The following is a 25,889-nucleotide window of genomic DNA, read 5'->3' as shown; positions in this document are numbered from 1 at the left end:
ACGGCTCCTAGTTCTCAATGATGCTCCTGGCATCTCCCCAACTCTGCTCTTACCTGGAGCCCGATGCATGTGAATCATCTGAGTCAGATTGCAGCGTTTTTTTTTTTTTTCTCCACCTGCCGGGGCCCAGAAACAATGTCACTCCTTGTTATTTTAGCTCCGTGTCGCTGTCCACATCCAGCCGTGGCACAATAGACGTTGTCTGAGAAAACATTATTGTTTTTCTCCTTCGCTCGGGCAGAATGGGAAGAGAGAGGAGGACCAGGGAACAGAGGGACACATTGTCTGTGCTGGGTTCAGCCCCTCTACTGTTGTTTCCTCCTCCAGGTCTTCCCTCCTCCCCGAGCCAGGGGAGAGCAGCCAAATGACGGAAAGGTGATTCATCATTGGTCTACGACAGCTGCAAACTGGATTAGCCCTCCCCCAATCAACATGCAAAGCGTCTTAGCCAAGGTAAGCAGGAAGGGGTGGGGTGGGGGGGTAAAGGTGGAGTGTGTGTGTGTATTGTTGGGGGGGGGTCTGAGGGTGTGTGTGTTTGGAGGGCGTGGGGGTGGTTTAGGTGATAGGGGTGGTGTTTTTTGGGACTAAGGCTGCCCCTCTGTTTTTGGGTAGCCCATGGAAGATGGGCCTTGTTGAACAGAAGCAAGTTGAGTGTGACACCCGTAGCATCTTCAGCGGATCTTTCATCTGCAATTGACACTATCTGAGAGTTATCTCCACTCCCCTCTCCCCACACACTGACAGGTCATAATGATCGGGAGAGGTGCTTCCCACAACCCCCCCTCACAGAGCCTGAGGCAATCTGTGTGTGTATGTGTGTGTGCGTTTGGGGGGGGGGGGGGGGGGGGTACTTTTGGGGACCAGGGCGGTGCAGAGGCAGAGAGCAACCTTTCTCTATTTCTTCTTTCTTTGAAAAAAAGAAGCACTTTAGAGCCCCTGTAGCGGTGGTGAATCTCTCACAATAAGGATGACTGGAAACAAGAACACGGATACCATATGGAGGCACATATGTTTCTTATGACGCTACAAATGGCGCTATTACTCTTCCCGCCTTGACAGTTACAATTCACTGTCCACCTCTACGCCAGCCATTTCTTTTTTACGCACTCAGGCAAAAAATCGTATACCTGTAGGGCCATAATACTATATCAGGGGGCCAGGATATAGCCCACCGTCTAAACCAGGGTGAGGAAAGAGGTCATGGGTGCCGTGTCGTCCCAAACGCCCAAAAATGCAAAAAGTCTGAAAAATGCCTACATGAATTTTTAATGGCTGCCTGTTTACATGAGCCGGGAGTAACCTGAGATGCGTGGTCTTAGTGCCTTTTTTTTCTAAAGCTCTTTCTCTTTGCACCAAGCAAGAGCCTCCATGAATAGTGGTCAAGCCACAGAGTTCAGCCATTCTCTCTCTCTCTTTCTCTCTCTCTCTCTCTTTCTCTGTCTGTTTCTCTCTCTCTCGCTCTTTCCTTTTCTTTTGACATACCATTTATCCATTATCTCTGAAAAACAATTACTTTACGGTATACATCCAACAGAAATATCAAAGTTTTTTAAAGTAGTAAACCAACTCTAGCAGGGGGTGGAAATAGCAGAAGTCAGGGGAGGAAGCAAAGAGAAGGAGTGAAAAAGAGAGAGAAACATATTTGGTCCATAAAATAAAACAGGCACACAGAAAGAGAAAAGAAGGGGAGAGAGAGAGAGAGAGAGAGAGAGACAGACTTGGTGAAGCTGTGTAATTCGCTATGTTCAGCATTTGAGGGCTCGTAACCATGCTGGTCTTTCCCAGCTACCAGCAGGTGATACCAGCCAGGTGAGGGGGAGGGGAGGGGGATAGGGGAGACAGGCTGCCGGGTCAGAAGCAAAAACAAGCCCGTCTCTTGCGTCGCTAAATATTTATTGTTTTAAAAAAAAAAAAGACTAGGTTCAGCATCTTTGATGTCCCTCCTCGTTCAACCTGAACGGGATGTCCTTTGATGCTCACAGAACAAAGCCACGCTGGAGCATCAGGGGTGTCATCAAAAAAAAAGAAAGAGAAAAAAAAAGGAAAAGGGGAAAAAAAAAGACGAAACACGCTTCACTCATGAACGTTAGCGCCGTTTTTTTTTTGTTTCGCTTTACTTATTCTCAGAGCAGCGTTACCGCAGGCAAACACGGCTGGGCTTTTAACACTGATCATCACTAGTCCATGCAGGCAGGGGAAGCAGCACAGGAGCCTCTCAATGTGGCTATTGTGAGTAACAAGAGGGAAGACAAATACACTGAGCATACTTTGTCTCAATACGTCCTTATCTATTTCCCAAACAGTGTAAATACATTATGCATGCAGACATATTCTTTCGCTCGACGTGAGAATTTTACGTGAAAAATAAATCAGACCAAGATATGTGCATGGTGAGAAACTCAAGAAGCATCCGAAATCCGAAATTTCTAAAATCCTTTTGCAAAAAAGCTTGCCGCACATCCCTACCCTCCACCCCTCCCTACTGCTCACTATTTACAAGATTTTAATTTTACAGGGCATAGAGACTATATTCCTTTGAATTTTATAGATTTAGATTATGCAAACCATGTGTTGTGAGTTACCAATTTTTTTTTTTTTTAAAGCAACGCTTTAATCAAAATAACTCTAAAACAACTAATCCCCACTTAAGCTGGTCAGCTGAATCCACATGGTGGCCCAGGAAAAATAAATCCACTCGCAAAGAATGTAGATGCAGACAACAATTGGAGACAGATGTGACTGGAATTAGACACAGTTTAGAGAAGGCTACACTTCACTTGTCTCGCTTGTGCGTGGACGAAGAAATGAGCACCACCGACAAACGCCATGCTGATTACGACCATCCTTTTTCTTTTTTCTGCCCTCCTTTCTTCTTTTAACTAAATGGGCTCCTGAGAATATAGAGGCTATGCTGTTACTTTTAGGCATCAGAATGAGAAAAAAAACATTACTACAGGGTTTGTAAAGGTACATATTTGATAATTCCCACACAAAAACAACAAAAAAAGTGTGGCACTATTTACAAAATAAAGTCACTGGAACGTCATTCTAATTCTTAATGACCACCAATAAAACCTAATTCTCAAATTAAATGTTTTGTTTTTCAGTCAAGTTCAGAATGAAGAAAAAGAAGAACTAGACTGACATAATGGCATATTGTGATTTTGTAATAGATCAGAAAAAAAATATTAAGGCTAGACACACTAAAGCATGCGGGTGTTTAGTCCTTCAAATTCATTAATCCACAGAAGCTAAGCAGAGGAGAAATTTCACTTATCTCTAATTAAAAGTCTAATTCTTAACAGATGTGTGGTTTGTTGATGTGCAATTTGTCTCTCCCATTTTGTTAAATCTGACATGGTGCTCCAGCAATTCACTGAATAGTTACATTAAATCTGTTAATACTGTGCTCTTCAACCCTCCAAATTATTTCCAGAAGGCCAGTTCACTTTGAGGGCCCATCAAACGAGATTTAAGGTATAGAATTTTATCACTCCTTGCCTACCGCACTGCTCACAACGACATGGGAAAACAAAAACAAAACAAATTCTGCATTAGAAATACGCTGTCATTACACTCTAATGTGAGTGTCATGATACTCTGAGGGGTTAAATTAAATAACATGCTCCTAAACACAAATTGCATGTTGCCTCATTTGCTGTCAGATTCATTTTGAGATTAAAAAGTGAGTTTTCTGTCAGTCAGCGCAAAAACAGTATTTTGCCTACAATTTTGTCCACATATTAGTGAATAATCTCATGGGAATCTAACATGAAAGTAATACGTATCTGATCTTATTACAACTTTGCATACTTGATATTAAAGTGGAAATATATTATTATAACAATGTAAATAAATTTAAATAATTACATTTTAGGAAAATACTGAAACCTGTCTGCTGTGTGCCAGTGTGCCACGTAGCCTTCATTCAGATCTATCTACAACTTCCTTTACTAGCCTGTTTATGCAAACAAGTGACTGATTACTTATAAACAGACACCAGAACACTGCTGATAGAAAGGGGAACAGAAATCAATTGCGACGTTCAGCCCTCATTTCCTCCACTTTTGGCTACATTTGTCAAAGACGATCGGGCCGGCGCGTTAGCAAAATAACACTCTCCCGTATTTAGTAAACAGCTCAGCTCGCTAATCGCTCCGAACGGCCTTCCAGGCTTCCCATTTCCTCTTTCTTTTCTCCCGTCTCATAAACAGCTGTAGCCGAGCCGCATCAATTAGCCAGCGCCGTCTTTCACCGCACCCTATTTGCAGCTCTGAAAGGAGCCTGGGCCCGCACACATACGGAACGCATTGGGCCTTCTGCAAACAACGGCCGGAGAGCACCAACTGCGGCGGCAGCAGCAGCAGCACAGACAGGCAAAGGGCAGAGCGGAAGAGCTGCTCGCATGGCAGCTCGATCATGAAGGACTTAATTCACCCGGAGGAGCACATTATTAAAACAAATAAAGTGAGTAAACAAGCCCAAATCAGCCACAGCATTATCAGTTAATTAGATAAACATGCTTCATTGTGCAGAACAAGAATAGGGCCAGCTGATTGCAGGCATTGCTGTGTTTGTGTACACAGCCAGAGCTGGTAAGCAAACACTACGCATGTGGTAGTGGCCTGCGCATTGCTTATTGTTTTCAGAGCTGTCCAAGCATATGTATCTGTACATTTATAATAGACTTATCTTGGACAAATGAACTAAGAAATTATTTTTAAAAACATAATTATCACTCCACAGCTGAAAGTAAATACAATTTACTGACTTAGTTACACAACAAAGGTAGCTACTCTACACTGACATAAACAATGTTTAATTGTGTGTGCTGTGTAAGTCTCCTGTGTAAAATAAAACCTAGACATTTACACCTCTTTCTTTCCCCTCCGAGTTGCCATACACCGTGTCTTACAAGTCGAGTGAGCTGCTTTTTGCGTCTCCACTCGGCCTTCTTGGCTGCACCAGATGTCATTGGATGTCAACTGTTTTAACTGAGTTGGTTTTGTTTGTTCTGCCAGCCAAAAAGAGTCTCCCGTGGAGACCTTCTCTGCTTTGCCTGTCTGAACGGAAAATGCAAACTTCTTCAGGCATAAGGATATCCTACACTAGAAAATGTTTGGTGATTTATAATTGTATCTCTTATTTCAGCAGCTTCTACACCTGTTTTTATGTATCAGAAAAGAGGCTTGCCATCCATCACAGGAAAGAAGACTGAAAAAAAAAGTATTTTGCAAAGGGGTAAAGGTGGCGACCAGGTGTTTGAGTTTCAAGGGAAAACGCAACTGTTTGGGTTCTATGTTTTTACCATAAACATAGGCTGGAAAATAAATACATAAGCTAAGTAAAAAAGCATAACTCAGAATTTGCTGAGCTACAGTATATGAAAAGACTGCTCTTCTCTATATGTGCATAATCTATATACATGGTAAGTATTTCATTTATATCTTAATAACATCACTGCATCATAGGTTTAGCCAAGGTTTGCTGGCAACAACTTTATTTTACTTTGTGGCATGCTATTGCTGTCACATATTTATATCCCTATTAAATTGCCATCAAAATGACAATTATTATCGTCAATGTCCGTATTGTAGAGTCCACAATAAAATGGATACACAAGGCCTCTGCTGCAACTGCACCTAAAAATCATACAACTAATTTTCTGTAATTTAATCAGTGCCAACTACTGAAGTAGTTTTTCGCTTCAAAAACAACAGAACATGTTTAATGTGATAATAGGCTATTTTGCCGCACACGTTGAATATGCCTGTGTTCTGTCAATTCTAACGGATGCCGCTGGTGATGGGCTGAGAGAATATTAGCGTCCCTCACGTCCAACAAATGGAGAGAGGGCGAGTCATGTTTGTAATAAAATACTAACACACTCCTCCAGTGTCTGAATTCATTCATTTCCATGAATAACACACGTACACAAGCTCATCTAGATCTGCACTGAAGCCAGAAGTTTCAAAGAAAACAGAGAGAGAGAAAGAAAACGTCCAGCCAGAACAGCGGCACCAGGAAGTTTTCGGAAATGTAAAGGAGTGACATGCAGGCTGGCACTGAAATAAAATAAAACTGTACTCACTACAATTAAGATGAATCCTTGGGCTTTCTTTTATCCACTCTTTTCTTGCTATCTTCTCTGCAAAAAGTGTCTCTCCAGTTCAAAGTGGCAAAAAGAGTTCTCAAAAGCCAAAAAAAAAAGTCTCAGTTTTTTGTCGGCATCAACTCGCAAATTACAAATACTAAACAACTTTTTTTCTTTTTCATGGTAAGTGTGAAAACCCGTGGAGCCCTGCGCGGTATCTCAGGAGACTGCCTCCAAGAGCGAGAACGAGAGTTGTCCGATTACTGCTGCAGGCAGTGACTAGAGAGTGTCTGAGGAAGAAGGAAAAAAAACTCAAGAGAGAGAGAGAGAGAGAGAGCAAGAGAGCGAGAGAGGGAGGGAGGGAGAGTATGGGAGGGAGGGAGAGAGGGAAGGAGGGAGGGAGGGAGCGAGCAAGAGGCAGGCTGCTATTTGAAAAAGCTGAAAGTTGCTCTGTGCACTCGCTCAGGAAGGCTTTGGTGCGGAGGAGGTCCAGAGGAGTTTTCTTAGCACCAGCCCTCCATATGTCACTCACTCAGCCTGGGCTCCAAGCAGCAGAGCCTTCTCCAGATTGTGATCAGTGATCTTAAGACAATGAAAAGGCCGATCCCTCAAACCATCCCCGCATGTCGGCTGGATCTCGCAGCTCTACTCACACACCCTGAGGGCAAAGGTTTTTTTTTTTTTTAAGTCTTTCTTTCTTTCTCTCTTTCCTCTCTTCTAGCTTCCCAAGTTTTTTGTTTTCTGTTCTTTTTTTTCTGTGTCACAAAACACAGTTTTCTCCCTTTTCCATGAGACATATAGCTTGCCATATGGCGCAAGGTCTCGAAAAAGTGATTTTTTTTTAACCATAACTAAATTGATAATGTGCATGTTGAGGTCTCCTCTGTTGCCGCTGTAGCTCGGCTGTAGGGACTTGTGCAGCAGACTGGGTGTCCATTATCAACATGTAATCCTAATGCCCGTTTGCAAAGAAATTACTATGCTGTCTTCTCTAGGTTATAATACACATTTTGCTTATGCTTGGTGTTTATTTCTACAGTAAACAAAAAACATAGCTTGATTTAATTTTTGGTTGTTACAAATTTGGTTGTATTTGTAACGCTTTTATTGATAATCATAAAAGCTTTGTGGCGCCATTGTTTTTGTAGTCATTATTAATATACAATTCCTATATATTACAATACTTCATACTATATGGTTATGCAATATTTTACTATTAGTACTATTCATACCAATAGGAATATTAAAATATTGGCAATTAATATACATATATCTGACGATGACATTGTACACAATGACAGAAATCCAAAAATAAATTTATAGAAAATTAACAAAAAACCTTTGAAAATTATTATGATGTTTGCCTTAAAATGACAGTTAGTATAATACATTTTCCTGTGCTTTATGATGTTAGCCTTCCTTAGCATCCTTACCTTTCACACAGTGCAAGGTTCTGTTTTGCAGAAAGTCAACTGGCCACATACTAATTTCACGAGTAGATATTTCTCTCTCTATCTGGTTCTGGGATTGTTCGGGACTTGCTGCAGTACTGTAGGTAACTCCAAAAGGAACGCTTTATCGAACGAAGTTAGCGAAGCGCACAGCGCTTAATCTTACACCTTGTAGTGTTGGCAGGACTTCCGGGCAGGCAATGGCAGCGTATTGAGCAGCCATATAAGGGAGACCCAGGTCGTCGTGAGTGTGCCTGTTGTGTGGGGCTTGAGGGACTGGTATAAATAGAACCAAAGCTGCAACTTTTCCTAATCTACATGGGCCATGCTGTTGATGTAGTGGTGATGCAAACGAGACCACCCGCCCCTGCAGACCCTTTCCCGAGCACCCCATCCCCCCCCCACCCACCCCCTCCCCCTTTCTTTCAGTCTTTGTGCCTACAGGTAAACCAGCAGTTTCACATTTCAGCTTGAGAAAATTAAATATATTGCATTTTGAAGAGGTCTTTGATAACTCAATGGGCTAATAAATGCGAAGGGACTCTCAAGTAACTATTATGCCATCACTGAGGGGTGTACATGGCAATTGAGTTATTCTGTTCACGTGGCAGCTGTATGAAATTAGCTTTCAATGTAATTTTGCAAGTGAGTTATTTTCCAATTGTACTGTGTAATTACCCAGAGTTGTTTACGTCTTCAAAGCTAAACGAACTCATTTTTTTGCATACCCGTGAATCTGCAGTTGCATGTTTTGGAATGTTTTGAATCACAATTTGAATGTTGACATGTGTCACTACTTCCAAACAAAGTTTTGAGAAAGTGGCTTTTTTTAGACTGTATGAATTTAAAATGAGATTTACATTAAGATGTACAACATAAGCAAGATGGCAGTAAACCAGATGAATTGGGAAAATAGAAAATAGTGATACTCATGCAACACCACAAAAACACTTACTTGAGTAAATTTAAATTGTGAAATGATTAAGATATTATCTATTTCGGAAATACTCAATGCGTGAATACTTTGGGTTATGTTTTGATCCATTAATGAATTAACTAAAACCAACATACACACTGTATCAAAACCCAGTACAACAGACTGAATTTTTTGTTCAATGTAACTCTCTATCATTCAAAAAATTGCCCCTGCCATGTAGTCATTATCTTCCCAAGCTGGGCTTAACAAAGATGCATTGACAGTGATGGGACTGACATCAGTGCTAAAACATTACTTGCCAAAAACTATATCAAGCAAGACATTTGAGAGCTGGGCCAAGATTAAAAGTGAAGCCTTTCTTTATTGAGGATTATCTTGATGGGACCCTGCGGTCTTACTCCGGGACAGTGTAGATGCCTGCATGCAATTAAGACACTGAGAGGGATCTACGGTGTCCTTCGCTGTGTAGGTTATCTAGGAAATGTGTCACAGACACATAATAACACTATGAATCATTCCACGCTCAAAGTTGAGCTACTATTTCCCATATTCTCAATTGAATCTCAACACATTCAATTATGTGTGATACTACCGGGTGGCTAACTGTTAGTATCTATGGCATTATCATAGAGAAGGCTGCCATGATCCCAGGATATTTTATGTGGACTTTATGTAAACATGTATTGGATGTCTTTTTATTAGCATCAGTTCACACATTCACAAATCAAGGGAAAGCACATGCTCTATGTGACTTGGGACCACCACATGCAAATGAAACATGCTAACACTTTTTTTCCCCTCCTGCAAAACACTTGTGATATTTTCAAATGCATACGCTGCAAGTTTGTTTGGGTAAACCCACGACAGTGTTTACACAATGTCACACTTTGGGGATGAGGAGAGTTGGGGTGTGTGTGTGTGTGTGTGTGTGTGTGGGGGGGGGGGGGGTTAGATCGAGTTCCTTTTCGGCCACAAGTCTCAGAACGCTGAACCCTCCCCAAAAAGCCAACCCCCGAGATGTGAAATTTGAACTGGCTTCTCGGGCCTAATGAAAACAACAACTTTCATATATTTATCTAAGCATTACCAGGTGAAGTGTTTTCCTATTGACAGCGCGGAAAAGAGCACTGCGTCCCTGCGCAGTGCTCAACTTTGCCCCTGGTCCCCTGACACGCGCGGGTCCTGAAGGCTGCCGAATGGTAATTTGTCAAGAGGCCGAACAACTGGTATTGGATATTCTCTGCTCCCTTCCCTTCTGCCCACAGCCACTCACTTAAACCACCACCACCAACACCCCACCTCTTCTCTATTCACTCTGAATGCATGCGGCGTCCTTCACCAAACAACAGTGTTGCAGAGAGAGCCCCCTTTGAGAAGCAGACTTTCATTTTGAGGGCAATCGAGTGAGGTGCTGGCAATCCCGAGCAAACTTGAGCTCGACTTCTTGTGCCTGCAACAGAGGCCTGAGCGAGGGGTATTTCCATGGAAGCGGACGCTCACAAATGGCCGTCTATCCTGGTGCGCACCGAAATGATATGCGACTACACAGGGACTTGCTTTTCCTGGCTGCCTCCGGTATCAAAACATGCAATTTCATTTTCATGGTTACCTGCTCTACACAGCATTTTAAATCCCCATTGGAATTGGTTTGCCGCACGTCTAGACTCTCTTATAAACAACCAGCGTTATATAATAAAAATTGCACAAAATTGGATGCCATGTCCTTTTAACTGATGTGCATTCAAATAAAACATTATAGGTACAAGCACACCTCAATTACACAGTGAAAACCCACCTATTTGATGATTGAGAATATAGTGCTTTCTTTCAATTGGAGACAGAAGTACCAATCTACTGCCATAACCACAACAGATCTCAAAGCCATCCGTCCAAATACTGCTTTCATTTCAGCACAGAGGGCAGACCTTTGATGATGACAAGTCGTCGCCACAATAAAGATTTTTGACAGCACAGACAGATACTTCTGAAGCCCCCCCCCATCCCCCTCCTTTCCCTGAGGTAAATTAGTAGCAAGTGAAGTGCTTTCAAGTGGCGAATGAAAGTTAAAGGGAAGGCCAATTTCTCTATAAACAAACAGCAGGTTCGTCTGCACAGCGGAGGATGGGCGACTGCGGATGAACCTCTCTCCCTATAAATACATTCTGCCATTCTCATCAGCACTCACGGAACAATGCCGCCGGTTATAACCTCAGCAGACAAAACAAGACAACACACAACTAAATTTCCAATTGCCGCATGATGATAGCCATCATGTTAGCAGGACATCCCGTGTGCTCCAAGCAATGTTTATTCCATTTATGTACACAGTATTATATAATTTCTCAATAGTTTCTCAAGGCACAAAGCGAAAAATAGTTCTTAAATAGTGACAGTGGTGCCTGCCATTTCTGTTGTCGTTGGAGAATCACTCCAACTGTGGTCAGGTCATGGTACTAATATTCAAATGCTTTGCCACAGGGAACACCATGCTGGTATGTCTACAGTACGTGCCAGTCCAGGGACTGAAAAAAAAGAGCCTCGACTTTATGAGGGGTTTGGAGCACCTGGGGAAGGGCCTATGAGGGGCTGAAAATCCTCCGGCAGACACTTTACTACTCCCCAGGGCTCTGAAAAAGAAAAACAAGCATGCTTTGGAGGCCTATTACTCAGAATGAGACATCATGGAGGCACAGAGACGTACACACAGAAAATTAAACATAGATAAATGTTTAGTCAGCAGTGTGTCCAGGGACAGAAATCAAAATGACACAACTGTACAGTATATCCTGGTCCATATTTTACTATGCAGCATGCTTTTACTGAGCCATTTATTTATCGCTATTGTTTTTTGGGGTACATATTTTTAAAGACTATTCAAATAGCTGGATTTCAACCGTTAAGTGAAAACTGGATTAATCATTTAACCTGGAAACACTTGATTACAGTAAGAATAGTACTGAATTAAACAATTAAGTACTCTTGCCAAGAATACTATTCATGGGAATTACTATGCTTTCAGCTAACCAGTTTTCAGTGAGATATTTGTCCCCATCTTTTATATCACTGGTTATGTTGGCTGCAGAGTAGGAACACCCCAGCAGGGCCTCAGTGCAGTTGAATGTATGGGCTGCCAAGATAGTAGCAAGCTCCTCGCTGTCCTTGTTTCTCTTCAATTTCAAAACGACATGCTCAACTATCAGCTTGCAACCCCCTTATCTCTGCAAGTATAGTTTTCGAGCAAACGTGAATTATCGGCACTCCGATTCTACACATGACAGGACTGTGGGATATGGCTATCAATGCATGTGCATAATTCTAACTCCAAATGACTTACAGCAGCTCCCACAGCAACAAAGCTGGCAGGCTCACAGCTCTCCCTGTGTCATCACTGTAGTATTCACACATGCAGCACACAGTCATTTTAGAGGGTGATTATAAAACTGTTCTAATGCACTTCTGCCTGACTTTAAAAAATCCTTCGGTACAAAATATATCCTGAAATATATATTGGGCATGGAGTCGACATGTCACAGTCAATAATTTTTGTTAATTCTTTCCCTCCACAGCAGCCTTTAAACTCCTCGGACCAAAATAAGGCACCCCTGGAATCTGGAATTCCTGAATAAGAAAGAGTGGCCCCTCCACTAAATATAAATCAGCTGCACCCTAAAATACCAATATGTTTGGTAATAAATTTTCAAGCCCCATCTAATGACTCCCTCTCTCTCTCACTCTCTCTCTCTTTATGTGTCTATGGAGTATGTAGAACGCCTCTTAAGAACATTTGTCAGAGCAAGGCCCAACTGTCTCGGGCTCCTTGCACAGGCGGACGAGGCATCCAGAAATGTGCCAGTCCCTCCAACCCCCAACCCACCCCAGCACCCCACCACAGCTGCCTCCCCCAGTTGGGTCCAGGTCAGCAGAGAGTCTGTGGTCAGACTACTGAGGGTCCGGGCCCAGCAGGAGCACTCCCCTGTAGGGTGGAACGACCCGCACTCTGAACGTTTTTTACCGCAGTGCAACGTCCCAGTTTGGAGGGGGGAGACGGGGGGGGCAGCACAAACTACAGAGGCCACTAAGGAACCCCTGCCGCCCCCCGCCCCTTCACATTTGTGAGGGCCAGGAGCCCACATAACAAAAACACATTAGGCAAATGTCTGGTCGCTTGTCTGTTTAAATTGGCCAGATGAAAGCCACTTTAAAACATGGAGCGGGGGAGTTGGGTTAACCAGGGGGGTGGGAGTGTACTGGCCTTCTACACAGTGACAGCAAAGTGTTGTGATCGAAAGAAAGATGGCACCATCAAGTCGGCGTCATGCCGTGTTTTGTGTAGTGTCTTGCTTGCAGTCCACAGGGAAATTGTGCAAGGGTGTGCTCTACCCAGCAAACAAGCTAGTTTACAGGACTCAAGTGGAGTTGGACGTTTAGACACGGACAACACAACTTGCAACCAAAACTAGGACTAGACAAAAACAACACAGTAAATCTTGACCTCTATGTCCAAGACAATGATGGCTTTCAATCAAATGTTCAGACTAATAACACAGACAAGCTTGCATTAAGAAAGAAATGACTAGCTAATTACCAAGGCAAAAAATACCAGTGGACACTGATGTGGCCAAAGCTATAAATATCTTGCTTAATGTTACAAGCAGTGCCCAAGCAGCACAGAGGAGCTTTTCACCATAGCTTTCTAATTCAACTAAACTGCAATGGTTCACTGGCACAGAAATGAGCGAGAAAAAAAATGCCTTGCATATCCAAACATTTACAGCAGGGAGCAAAAAATCTTTAACCCAGTCACCAAGGGCACTTTCCCATACATGCATGAGCGGGGTGTGTTGCTAATCGACGACCAAAAAAATGTTGGGGTCATTTTTATCTTGGTAGATTGGACACTTAACAGCTGGGGTTGCTTGCCTGTCCCGTCGATCCTCAAGCTCCTTGTGTACTGTACGCACATTTAAAAAGAGACACTTGGATTATCTTGGCCAGGGAATGCCATTCATTTTATAGGACAGGGGTGGAGGCAGGATGCTGAGGTGGGCAATTTTTCAGCGCCTGGGAGAGAGTGTGAACTATTAGCGTCCTGCCGGGCCAGAAGGTGCCCCCCATCACACTGGCGTCACATAAAGTGACTCGAGGCATGACAAGAAGTTCAAAAATAACCAAAGGTTAATAACCGTTTAAGACTATGCATGAGAGTGCTGAAGTGTGTGTACCCCCCCCCACCCCACACACACACACACACACACATGTACACACATACACATACACTTACACTGTGCCCCCCTCCCTAAAACGCCCCTCTGTGTGACTTCTGTCTTTAGTGCTGGGACTTGTTCAACGTAATTGACATAAGTCAGCCAGGCAGGTTAGACTCCATCCCCACCCCCCTCCATCCCCCCTGCATGTTTGCCCTTTTTTCCAGCACCCAACTTTCACCAGTTGACAGGAACTCGGTGGTGGAATTCAGTTTTGAAAAACACAGCGGCATGTCCTGTGTACGTACTCTCTCAAAACATATTCTTCAAGTAAAAGCATGGAAGCGTACGGCCGATACAACAATAAACTTCATACGCCGAAATATTTCTTTTGAGGGAAAAAGTCACACTTTTTTTTCAACTTGCGCTATGAAGCTAGCACCCGGGTGATGTGCCAAGTTTCCGTGTGCATTTCCCCTTTATGTGTTCAGCATGACTGTGGCCTCTCTCAGAAGGTGATTTCCTCTATGAGGAAATGGAAATTGCATTGTAGGCTCCCAGGCCCCGAGTCCCCCCGTACCCATGAAAATATGCTCTACCACATCATATGTGAGGGGCCTCTGAATGATTGACATTAAAAACGGGAGAGAAAAAAAACAACCCCCCTGTTGTAGAGCAGATTTCCCCTTGAAGCGTGGCGCTGCTGATAAAGTATGCGGTTTACTTAGCGGTCATGCAGGCAAAACTCCTGCAAGGCCTCCACGGGAACTTAAAGAAGTCATTCTTAGGATATTCTTCTGTCACATGCTTTCATTTTAACACTGCAGGTTTTTACGCATGTATTAAAATACAAACTACCAGAACAACTGAAAACTGTTTCAGATTGTGTGCACACAATCACAAATACTTTTGTTCCGTATGGCACATAGATACTATAGATAGTGGAATATTTGTATTTATATATTTAGCATATTTATTGCGTTGGAAAATGGTTACACACCATATAGGCATGCATTTCCACACACCTACAAACACACTGAGCCCTGAAAACACGGGCAGACTTAGTCTGTGTGCGCTCATGAGGAAACGGAGATCGCGGGTTCCTGGACACTGATACTCTATAGAGGAAGAGTGGTATGAAAACAGTATTTGAAGTCCACCTGATGACACAGCTCCGCCAGCATAACCCACTGACCCCGATGCATTGTGCTGCTCTCGCTCAACAACACTTGGGAGCAACAAATGGAAATGTGACATCAGGATGAAGTGAGGATGGTGGTATGCAGAGGCAGGCCAAAGAGGAAGACTTGTGATTTATAGGTTCCGACAACTGAAATACTGACCGGAGTAGCAGAGTAGGGAAGAAAAAATTATGTCTGTTATGGCATATTTTTGCAATAGGTAACACAGGGATAAATGCAGAGACCAAATTTCCCTCACGGGATCAAAAGAATATACTTATACACCAGAAAAATATATTATACTAATAACGATACTTATAATCAAATAATGTTGTTTTTGGTATGGATATTACTGGGCCTAAAGAAACTGTGATGAACATATTGTTCTTAGCATCTATATACACACTACTCAAGAGTTCAAATGAGGTGAATCCAAGAAAAAACAATTATGACAGATCATGCCTTTGTGGATCCGAAAGGCAGACACAAGAGATGTTTATGACAGTGTTCATCCTTTAAATCATATCTAAGTGATCGGATGGACACTCTGACCTTACTCTGACTGACTGGTGCAAATGATGAAGACACACTGTGAGAAAACTGAACCGGCGCTCTGGAAGGGAACCTGAATGACTAACGCATGATTCAACCTTACCGGCAGACGATAACTCCTTGGCCACGCGCAAACAACACCGCTCCACCACAAAGCCATTCCCGGAATACTCCTGTCACACACTTATGTAAACATTAGGCTTTTCAAAAAGATAAACTTAAGCTCTTTATCACAACACCTAATCTAGGGAGGATACATACACACTTTTTAGAACAAATTTAGCATGAAATGTGATGTAAAACATTACATTTTTCGTTGTGCATATTTAGTATAATTTAGTATTTGGTGTTTGAGGATTTCACAATAGTATTAACTAATATTGGGACTCAGTTTTGAGCGGGCCCAGCTTGATGAGCCTATAAATAGTGTTGGTGTGTGCCATGGTTACACTCCCAGCCTAGTGTCAGTTACAGGCCCTGGCGACTTTTTATAGGTCACAAAACTTCCTGTTGCCGTGGATACACCACAGAAGAATAGTCCGGTTTTGGACGTGAAACAGGTAAGACTGGTCAGGGCAATTAGAGGACCCATTTGCTTGAATGAAGGCTATCGGAGGGACAGTCAAGGTAATTGGGGGGTTAGTTCATTCACTATGCTGGAATTGTTCTGCCCCTTGGCTGCACCTGGCCGGGGTTTTGGACAGAACAATGGAAGGACATTTAGGTTTTTCTTTCAGTGGATGAGTATTCTGCTTGGCCTGTCCCTTTTATTTTCCCAGCAGCGGACACCGCTACCCCCACCACCCCCACCACTACTCATAAATAGATAATGCATTTATTGTTTTGTTTTGTTATAATTTCAGTAATGCCTTTCTACTTGAACTTTATTTTTATTATAGCCTATACTACTTATATCAAATGCAGTTTTATTGCGATTATTACAAAATATACAAATAATTAATTATGCCTACAAGTACTCGCCTGGAGATGTCAGAAAATATGCAAATAAATCATCCAACTTAGATCTGAAATCTGAAATGCATGGCTCAGTCGTATCATAACATTCGCTCTGAAGCAATACTGGCCTGACAGTCGATCCTTCAGTGCTTCCTTCCCTCGCCGTGGCGACACAGCTGTGAGAAATGGCCCATCACATGATGACTGTGCAATTTACAAAATTACAAGATGGCTGACATCAGGCCTCCCAGACCCCTCGCTCCCCACCTGAATAATTAATTCCTTATTGATGAGTTCTAATAAAAGAATGAAGCTGGCAGCCTTTCCGATTGGCATTCCTGTCCACCACCCAAGTCACAGCCACAGACACATTTCTTATACATACATTCAATAGCTGATGAGGCACAAGAGAGCAAATGTCTTTTTTTCCTCTTTCTTTTCTCTGTGAATGCAGAATTTGAAATAGGATATTAGATTACCGTAGTGCGATCTGTCATGGCAGGGAGCACCGAGTGCCGAGGTTCCTGTTAGCTAATTACAGTTCCACTCTGTGACAGCTGTCAATGTTACCACCGTTTTTTTTTCTTTATCTCCTGTCACTAAAAAATGTGTCCATTTGCTCTGAACGATTGTAATCTGTTTCTGGGTTAACAGATGTAAAACACTATATAGGAAATATGAGTGATTGACTGCTTACACAATCTTTTTTTTGTTTACAAATTCAGTGATGAGATATCCTAGGATGACTCTTCAATCGAGGTTGAGTTAAGAAAAAAAGCAAAGATACTTTAAGCCACTGCTGAGGAGGAGACATCAACAACTTGGCAACAGCTGTAAATTTATGTAATATGTTTTGGCAGTGTGTTGCCTTGACTTCATAAAAATGAAATTAAAGTGCCACCTGTCCTATTACCAGCAGTGTGTTTGGTATGTCTCTGATCTGATGGTATCTGACGCATCATCATTGTCAGCTGTCATGGACTTAATAAATAGCACCTTTCACAAAAGCAAAGAGGTGATGAATTGAAAAATGTTTAGCCAGTGCATGCATAATTTATACAGGCCTTTGGCAATGACCAGCCCTTATGAATAATTAAAATTAATCTCATTATGGAAGATTTCATTATGGCGATAATTCAATTAAAATGAAAGCTGAAGGACCTTTGAGGTCTGACGAGCACATGGGCTGCTACCTTGGGCTAATGGCATGAGGACAGAGCATCGCAGCGCAGTAATGCACAGAACCCCATATATTATTTAATGGACGCGGCTAAGTACGGGCAGATCAATGCTAACTTGTCATCTCATCAATGTGCTGAAAGCGTACCAGAGAGCCCTCAGCACTCCCTGTGGGTCTGAAAAAGTAATTTAACAAACTAATAATAATACAAGGCAGCAAGCTTGCTGTTTGTTATTTTCAGGATGTTGGATCTGTTTATAATAATTATGCATTGATGTAGGCTACAGGACAAAACAGTATACATTTGAGGACAGACCAAAATGGAAAAGTGTGTCAGTGTCACCAATTCTTTTCTGCAAAGTCAAACACAGCTGCATTACAATTATGCAAGGTAAAATTATGCAAGGTATACAATTAGTATTAGACAGGAAGAAAAATATTATATCACTCTCTGATGGGAGCCATTAGCAAGCATTCTTAGTGTGTGTATGTGTGTGTGTGTGTGTGTGTGTGTGTGTGTGTGTGTGTGTGTGTGTGTGTGTGTGTGTCACCTTTAGGGGCACAAGTAGCCACTATTCTTCAGAGCTTCTGATACAACTCATCTCATACATTTACTGTAAAATTGCAGTATTCTTGAGTGAGGCCATTATGCCATCGAGATGTTCAATGATGTTTAATGTTAACGTTAATCACCGACTTATGTAAATAAAGTAAAACCTGAAAGCTATCATGTTGCAGATAATGGAAACTGTGGCAATCGCTAAAATGTTGGTCTCCAAGTAGGGTTGCAAATATGAGGACAGGAGCCAGCCGAGCAGGTGAGGAGGTGAGGATGTTTGTTTATGGGTATCTACAGAATATCTACTATTTTATTTGTTTATCATTGTTGAATAGTGATATTCTAATTATGTTCTTTGCCCTTTCATCAATGGTGAAATATATTTCCCCATGTAAACTGAAATAAAGGAGCAATTTCTTTTTGGGACTACTTGCCCATAACTGACTTTCGTAATCCTCATTTTTGTTTTCTATTCATGACCAATTTTATTGTGTTTGTAAACATCATTGGCAAGTTTATAACTGTGTTCATAAATCACATATTTACAATAAAAATATTTTCTTCTCCACAATTGTGTGTATCTACTGCATATATGCACACACTTATATATGTATGTGTGTGTTTATGCTTGCAAATAAATACATTCTTGTGTAATGTACACACAATTCATCCATAGAGCATTTTAAAGAGGAAATCTTAGGCATAAACGTTAACATTTCAGTGGGAACAACAACAGAGTAATTTGTTTAGCCTTCTGATAAGCTGGAGATGGCACACAATGAAAGAAAGGCTTTTGGTTTTAAAGTGAATAAAAATTGATTGCGTCCCAATAAAGAGCGAATTGGCAGAGTGTTAACTGGATTCTCCATAAACCTCTGTAGCAGTCCCTGGTCGCTTTATTGTGTGCTAATGCAATAGAGCACACTTAGCAATAAATGCATCGTTCTGATGAGGTCTGGGAGGATTTCCAAAATGGCCTGATGAAATTGTCAAAATTGGATTACGCTGAGCTGCTAATGATTGCTAAAACTAAGGGAAAATCTCCAAATAAAATTAGTCTACCCTCTTGTTCTCTAAATAAATCATATGTAAATTACTGTCACAGGAAAAAGATGCCTGCCTGGAAGGTAGACTCCTTATTATCCCAATAGGTTTGGAACTTTAATAAGGCCTGTGTGAAGACAATTAGAGCTTGTTCCCATGGAAAGAAAAAAGGTTAAAGGTTTAGTTGCTGAATAAAACATTAGGATGTTTTGGTATCCTGTGTAATTTTATCATTAACATTACAAAATAATAATTCTGAAAATATTGCTTATATTAACTTATTACATGTGGAGAGGCTGATCATGCATGGGAAATTACTATTTAATTGATTACATTCTTATTATTTCTTTGAATTACTTGATAACCTTTTTCTTAGAGGAAGATAGATTTCTGAAGTTAATGTATAATAACATATTTACACATTTGTTTTACAATCTTTTTTACATTGAGCATATTCGATCTAAACCATGCCTGCTACAAAACAGACAAGTTTTGACCTATAGGCCTTTCAATCCACCAATTAGTTTGACCTGTCAAGAAAGCCTCTCCACTTAACTACTCAATACACTTCCAAACTAGAACCGCTATTTGAATAAGAGTGTCTAAATAGGCCAATATAACAATTTCACAGCAATTACGTAGCAATTAAGCAGGATGAGCAGTGTTTGCAGTGTGGCTTTGCTGTTGCCTAACACAAACAGTGGGAGGCCAGTTGCCTAGCTGCGAGAAACAGCCTTTGTGTGTTCCTACCATGCAGGTAATTCAGTTATCTACGTATTGTTCTCTGCTCATCCTTGTTTAACCGCACGGATTTGCCTTTAGATTTACTGAGCTTTGGCTAAACCCCCCCCCCCCCCCAACCCATGAGCGGAGGCAGTCATAAGGCAGGTGCCTTTCGCAGCAGCCAAACAAGAGTGCTGCTCTTGCTCCATTTTGTTGTGCTTCACTCCTTTTCAAAAGCCCCCCTTTTTTAAAGTATGAAGAAGTTTCAAGTACAACAGCTTCAAATTCATGTTCAAAATGACTTTATGTAGAAGGGTGATACATTATATACATCAGCTATGGTGGGTGATACATGTTAATTGTTTAACATTACCTACAATCTCCACAGATCACTCTAGTCCATCCTTTAAGTATAAATAAGTAAGTACAAAAGGAATCTGTTCTTTCACCAGACTAGCAGTGGCTCTGATGGAGTGTCCCAACTGTTGCCCAGTATGTGCACCTGATACAGTTCCTCTGCCAGCCTGGCTCCTGGTCGGAGTTTCCACGCTGTCTTACAAGGGTTTCATGTCCTCAAGGAAAGTTTCTCCCTCTGTGCCCTCTTCCCCTGCCCCTCTCCCACCCCCACAAAACCTCTCTTTAATTAATGACTTCTACCCATAAAAGGGGTTAATAGTTGTCAAGACATGGGTATTCAGTGTATTGTTGTGTCTTGCTGAAAGGAATTTAGCATGTAAAACAAAGACAAAAAAACTATTTACAAACAACAAAATGATTAGCAACAGCTTGAAGTTTAGTCTTTCATTTGTCTTGTATTTGACATGTTATATTACATTTTTAGTATTGCTCATTTCAGTTGATTCTATAGTTTCATGACTGTACTGATACTAAGTTAAAGTTCACGTTTATTCACGTTAAAATTGATGCTTAATTATTTAGACATGGTGCTCCTTAATTGTGTCCAAGAGTTCTTGAAGGAGCCAAGCAACAGATTACCGTAATTGAAAGTCCATACTGCGATAAAAATAAACTGTTCTCATACCCCTGCTAGACCCAGTGGTGCCTTTTGCTGTCTGTTGGCGAGAACTAAATATATTTTCTGCATTCTGAAAGGCATTCCAGTCCAAAGCATACGTGCCAGTAGTTAACAGTGCAGGAGAATAAATAGCTTTCTCAGCCAAGCACTCTCAAGACCAAAATGTGTCAGAGATGAGTGAGAGGAAATGCTTTTAAAAATAAATAAGGCTCTGGACGTGAATAGTTCAATTCATCCCCCTCTTTAAAAGCAGGTATTAGCAAACGCGCCTCTTGCAGAGATTACGCGTATATTGACAGGGTAATAACTTATCTGGCAAGGCGAGGCGTTGTAATTTCTCGGGGATCTGTGCATCGAGCCAAAATTATGTCACTTGCGCCACCTGTTCTCAAGCAACGTCACCGCCCTTAAGTAGTTCCGGCTGGCTTCCAAAAAGTGAACTCTTGAACCAGTGGCCCTATTTGCCTCATTTGTGTGTGAGGGGGCAAGAGGCAGTGTGTAGCAACAGGGGCTCTAATTTAGCGGGAACACGCTCTGGAGTTACATAAGGCTCCAGCCGCAACCCCTTGCACTTGTCAGTCAATGTCAACGTGCAGGGGGGCAAAGACACTTGGTGACTGTCATTTGTCCAATTTAAGAGCTGATGAGGACCCTAATACTGTGATAAGCATGCTATGCACTGTCTCGATCGGCCCCAGGAACACCAAACACTTTTTTTGTCTAGGAGAAGTCTTTCTGGAGAGACAAGCACAGCACGTAAGGAAGAATTGAAGTGACAAGACCCTCTTCCTCAACTCCTGTCTTCAACTCTGAAGCTCCCAACTGAGGTTAACACCAAATATAATCACTTTATGACTCGGGGTGTTTTACAGCTTTGTGGTGTAGGCAGTGTTTTATGACAATTGTTCTATCATCACACGCTTATGTAAGCCATTAAAATAGAAAGCATAATCACTTCTAAAATAAGTCCACTAATGATGCGTCACAGCCTGTATTAATAACAAATCGAGGGCCGTGGAAATAATAGCTAGGCTCAGTGGCTATAATCCTTTGTCTGTCAGGGGGGCAAGGCGAAATGCTCGTTGACTTACTGCGTCTGTCCTCGGAGCACAAGTTGCATTGCAGGTGCTCAGCAAATATACCTTTCCTTTTGGACGGCCTCTAAAATAGCCTTGCGTTGCAAAACAACAGTTTGTGAGGACTGATAGATTGCACCACCACCACCACAGCCACACTTCCTGCCAACTATTTAGTTTCCGTTACATCATTAAGCTTTAACTGGGCTTTTTCGCTCCATCCCAAGGGTATATCTCAGAATTTAATTAATGAAGTACAAAATGATCCTTAAATGTTTGAAAAAAGAAAAAAACTCTGAAAGCGCAGAGATAGAAGATCTACTGCGTTTTTCTTGGAAACCTATATCTGTTTTCAAATCAATTAATACACAGTTTAGTCATATGAGACATAGTATCTGATCAAAATGATGTATCTGTTTTCAAGTCAATTAATACATAGTTTAGACATATGAGACATAGTTTCTGATCAAGATGATAGCAATCTAAGCAATCCACGATAGCAATCTATGCTAAACATGCTAAATATAACTGGTCAAAGTGAGGGATTTGGTGTAGTGTGTGTGTGTGTGTGTGTGTATGTTTGCAGGGCCCATGAGACGATGCCTAAGTCCACTCACTCACATTACCAACCAAACCCCCCCACCCTCCAACCTGTACCACTCTCCTGCTTCGACTCCAATTCTCTGGCGAGTGCTGTTTGTCGGCGACTCACTGAAACAGCTATCTCCCTCTCAGTAGGTGGCAATGACATTTATTACGCCGGCCGTGCTCTTGTTTTATAGGCCCGACTTAAAGAGAAAAACACAGCAGTTTCCAGTCGGCCAGGGGCCGCTTGATGAAATCACCTCGCTCACATACACATGCGGAGCACGAGGCGCTGACAGTAGGGGATCAGAGCGGCGAGAGTTACTCCGGGGGGTCACAGCGGGATAGCAAATGAAGTGACCCAAACAAGAAGCCGATAAGCCTCCGACCCAGAGAAGCGATCCGCGCCGAACCTCAAGCTGTATATTAATCTAGAAAGCCCCCGGGCACACAAAGAGGGAGAGAAAGAGGGGAAGCCACCAGCAGAAGGGGGCAGCATATTCCCTGCTTGCAGCCAGAGTCTCCTTTATGACAGTCATACAATACATCATCTGCTGATTTAAGAGGATGACAGTATGAGGTAGCCTAAAAATAAGTGAGAAACACTGCAATAACCAGGAGTGCTTACGCTGCATATTCTATATAACGCTAAGGTGTTGGTGCCATGTCCTTTCCAAGTGTGAAGTCGCATGGCAATTTATGGTGCCACGGTGCTGAAATCACAAACTATTTTTCTTAGGAACGGCGAGTGAACACTAGCTTTTTGACACTCATGACATAATGCTGGAGTAAGTCGGGCCCCGGGGGGAATTTCTCCACGTTCGTTTTATGCGCCCGTTTAAAAACAGCAGCCCTTCACACCAAGTTCAACAGGAAGAGGCCGTAAAACGAAATGGGCGAGACCTACAGTATTTCATAATTAATAGGTAGAAGCGGTGTGTGGGAGAGAGAGAGAAAGGGAGAGCGGGCCGCACTGACGCATAAGGTCAGCAACGCAGAAAAGCTATCAATCATGCCTTATAAACAACACATGGTAATTATGCTTTTAACCACAATTAAAATCAATAATCACCAAACGGTTTGATCGATGGGTACAGTAGCCCTTGTCGGCCCCTGATTACTTGGCTAGGGATCCTGAAAATGGCCAGCGAATAGCGGACAAATCATCTCATTCTGTTGCTTTGGTGGTCCCTTGCCTGTTCAGGAGGGAGCACCTGTGAGCTGTACTGTAAATTACCCCGCTTGCCTAATTGCCCCTGTCCGCTGCATTACGACACAGCTCTGCAGCCCTGCGCTAACTCTATTGTCAAGCACTTAATCACCCTCACCAGATTTATTTCCCGCTGGAAACTCAAGGGAGTGACTTCAGTAGAAGTTGCGAGCTGTTGGTTCCCATGCTACAGTCTTGATCTAATGAAGACTGATCAATTAGCATAAAGGCAAACTGTGTAGAAAGGTACCTGCTTAATTTCACCACGGAGTAGTGCAGAATGATATCTCGTATCTGAATTTAAACACAGAAGCACTGAACTTGGACCAGTGTGTGGTCTCTGAAATAGTTTTTACAATTTACAATGGTATGTTTACTCTGATACAGTATATACTTACATTTGAAAAGTTGTTAATTAAATTTCATTTCTAATTTGAGAATAACGCAGGAAAGGTAAATGTCTGCTGTACAGTATGTGCATCACAAGTGAAGGTTTAGTGAAACCACCAGGACAGTTGTATACAACTATCATACAGACAACCTGGCTGGCTACTATCACTGGCTACTTTTGAAACCTTTGCAGCCAATAATGTGAGTTAACTCCAGTTGCTTGCAGTTGTTCTCTACACCCTTTCAAGCAAGCACCAAGCAAGGGGGTGAAAAGCCATTATGTCAGTCACAGGTGCTGTGAATTACTAACAGACCTCAACCATGAGAACAGAAGTCAATTAACAGATTTAATGTGGCCTTACCTGACACTCAACAGTTCTAGGGGTGGCGTGCAAAGGTTGGGCTCATTAACCTGCAGGTAAAACAAGGGCAAAGAAAAAAAAATGTGTCAGATTCAAGGTGGCAGCAGCAGGCTTACTAAAACTGCAGGCAGGACTCAACATTAGTTTCGGACCCATCGTCCACCCACTCGCCTTAAATCACTGGGTATGACATTGACATTCATCAATGAGACCTATGGCCTGCAGTAGCCTGCCATTACCTGCAGCCCCACATGTGGAACTACTTCCTGGTTTGCTGACATGTTCATTACAGTGTGCTCCATGAATTGATATTTTTTTATTATTATTTCTGCCCAATGCACAAGTGTACTCGTGTACTTTTTCAATCTTCCTAATCCATTTATTTTGCCTATTACTGGTAGTTTGTTAGATCTTGTTCGCTGGAAAGGCAATTTGCATACAATAAACAGTTTGAATATGCATAAACATCTATGCGTGAAGCCGTTGGTGTAAGAGCTGCAGCAGGAACAACAGCAGAAGTTCTTTCACACAAATACACCAGGAAGTGTACAAGAAATTCACACGCAAACAACACTGAAATACATAATAGCATGAATGATTCATTGATAAGTAGCATGCACCTTTCACAAAAAGCTTTTTGCTTCTGTAAATCTTGCTTTTACAAGAAAGGAAATGAGGATACTTTAAATACAGTGAAGAGGCATTTATTGTCATTCTAGCTTCACTACTTAAAATGTACAATCAGTATGTAAACGTCACAATCCTCAAAGTCCTTGTAGACATTTTAAACACTAAGCTTATATTCTGTAAGCTTACACATAAACTGATAACAATCTCTAATTTGAGAGAAAGACAACCAAGAAATACACTTAATACTATTCACTTACAATTAACTTACTATTACTATAAGATACCACTAACATTAAAAAAAAAGATGATATCATGTGAAATATCTCTCCCTCTTTCAAGAGTGATGCGGGTGGATACTCTACTACAACTCTGAGCATATCTTCTACATTATTTTAATACAGGAACAATACCCAACCAAGTGTTTCCAAGGTCGTGCCCAGGAAAGGAGAGGAAGCTAAGAGACAAACTAATTTGTCAATACCCCCCAGCCCCCTCCATCTAATAGCGGAGCGTGCAGCAGAAGAAATGATCTGGCAGAAGGGGATGCGGTCTGCGCGGAGATGTCGGAGGCATTAGTGCACGCTGAGTCATAGGTTATAAAAAGCTGTCATTTGGGACTTCTCCCCAAAGCCACGCATGGCGGTGAAGTACTGAATTATTTATTGAGGCAGAAACTTAAGTGCCTGATATTCAAGACCTGCCTGGTTTTCGTCCATTA

At 42.0% G+C, this 25,889-nt stretch overlaps 1 protein-coding gene across 8 annotated transcripts in view; it reads right to left on the bottom strand.

Moving 5' to 3' along the window:
- eya1 (EYA transcriptional coactivator and phosphatase 1) overlaps positions 1–6,347 on the bottom strand; it is a 49,778-nt gene extending 43,431 nt beyond the window's left edge. For 4 of the 8 annotated variants that reach the window (XM_076290662.1, XM_076290666.1, XM_076290667.1 and 1 more), the window contains exon 1: positions 54–309. The gene's annotated coding sequence lies outside the window, so the exon portion shown is untranslated. Of the gene's footprint in view, positions 1–53; positions 311–6,091 lie in introns of those variants that run through there. The other 4 variants (XM_076290668.1, XM_076290670.1, XM_076290663.1 and 1 more) reach the window with 3 other exon arrangements.
- Positions 6,348–25,889: the final 19,542 nt, after the last annotated feature.

This window comes from Alosa pseudoharengus, unplaced genomic scaffold, assembly GCF_046254945.1.
Source record: "Alosa pseudoharengus isolate Yale_2024_CS ecotype anadromous, Long Island Sound unplaced genomic scaffold, YU_APseudo_1.1 YU_APseudo_1.1_scf_18, whole genome shotgun sequence".
In the NCBI taxonomy this organism is placed as follows: Eukaryota; Metazoa; Chordata; class Actinopteri; order Clupeiformes; family Clupeidae; genus Alosa; species Alosa pseudoharengus.
The sequence above is the reverse complement of the archived record's forward strand: the minus strand, read 5'-3'. Positions and strand labels throughout refer to the sequence as shown.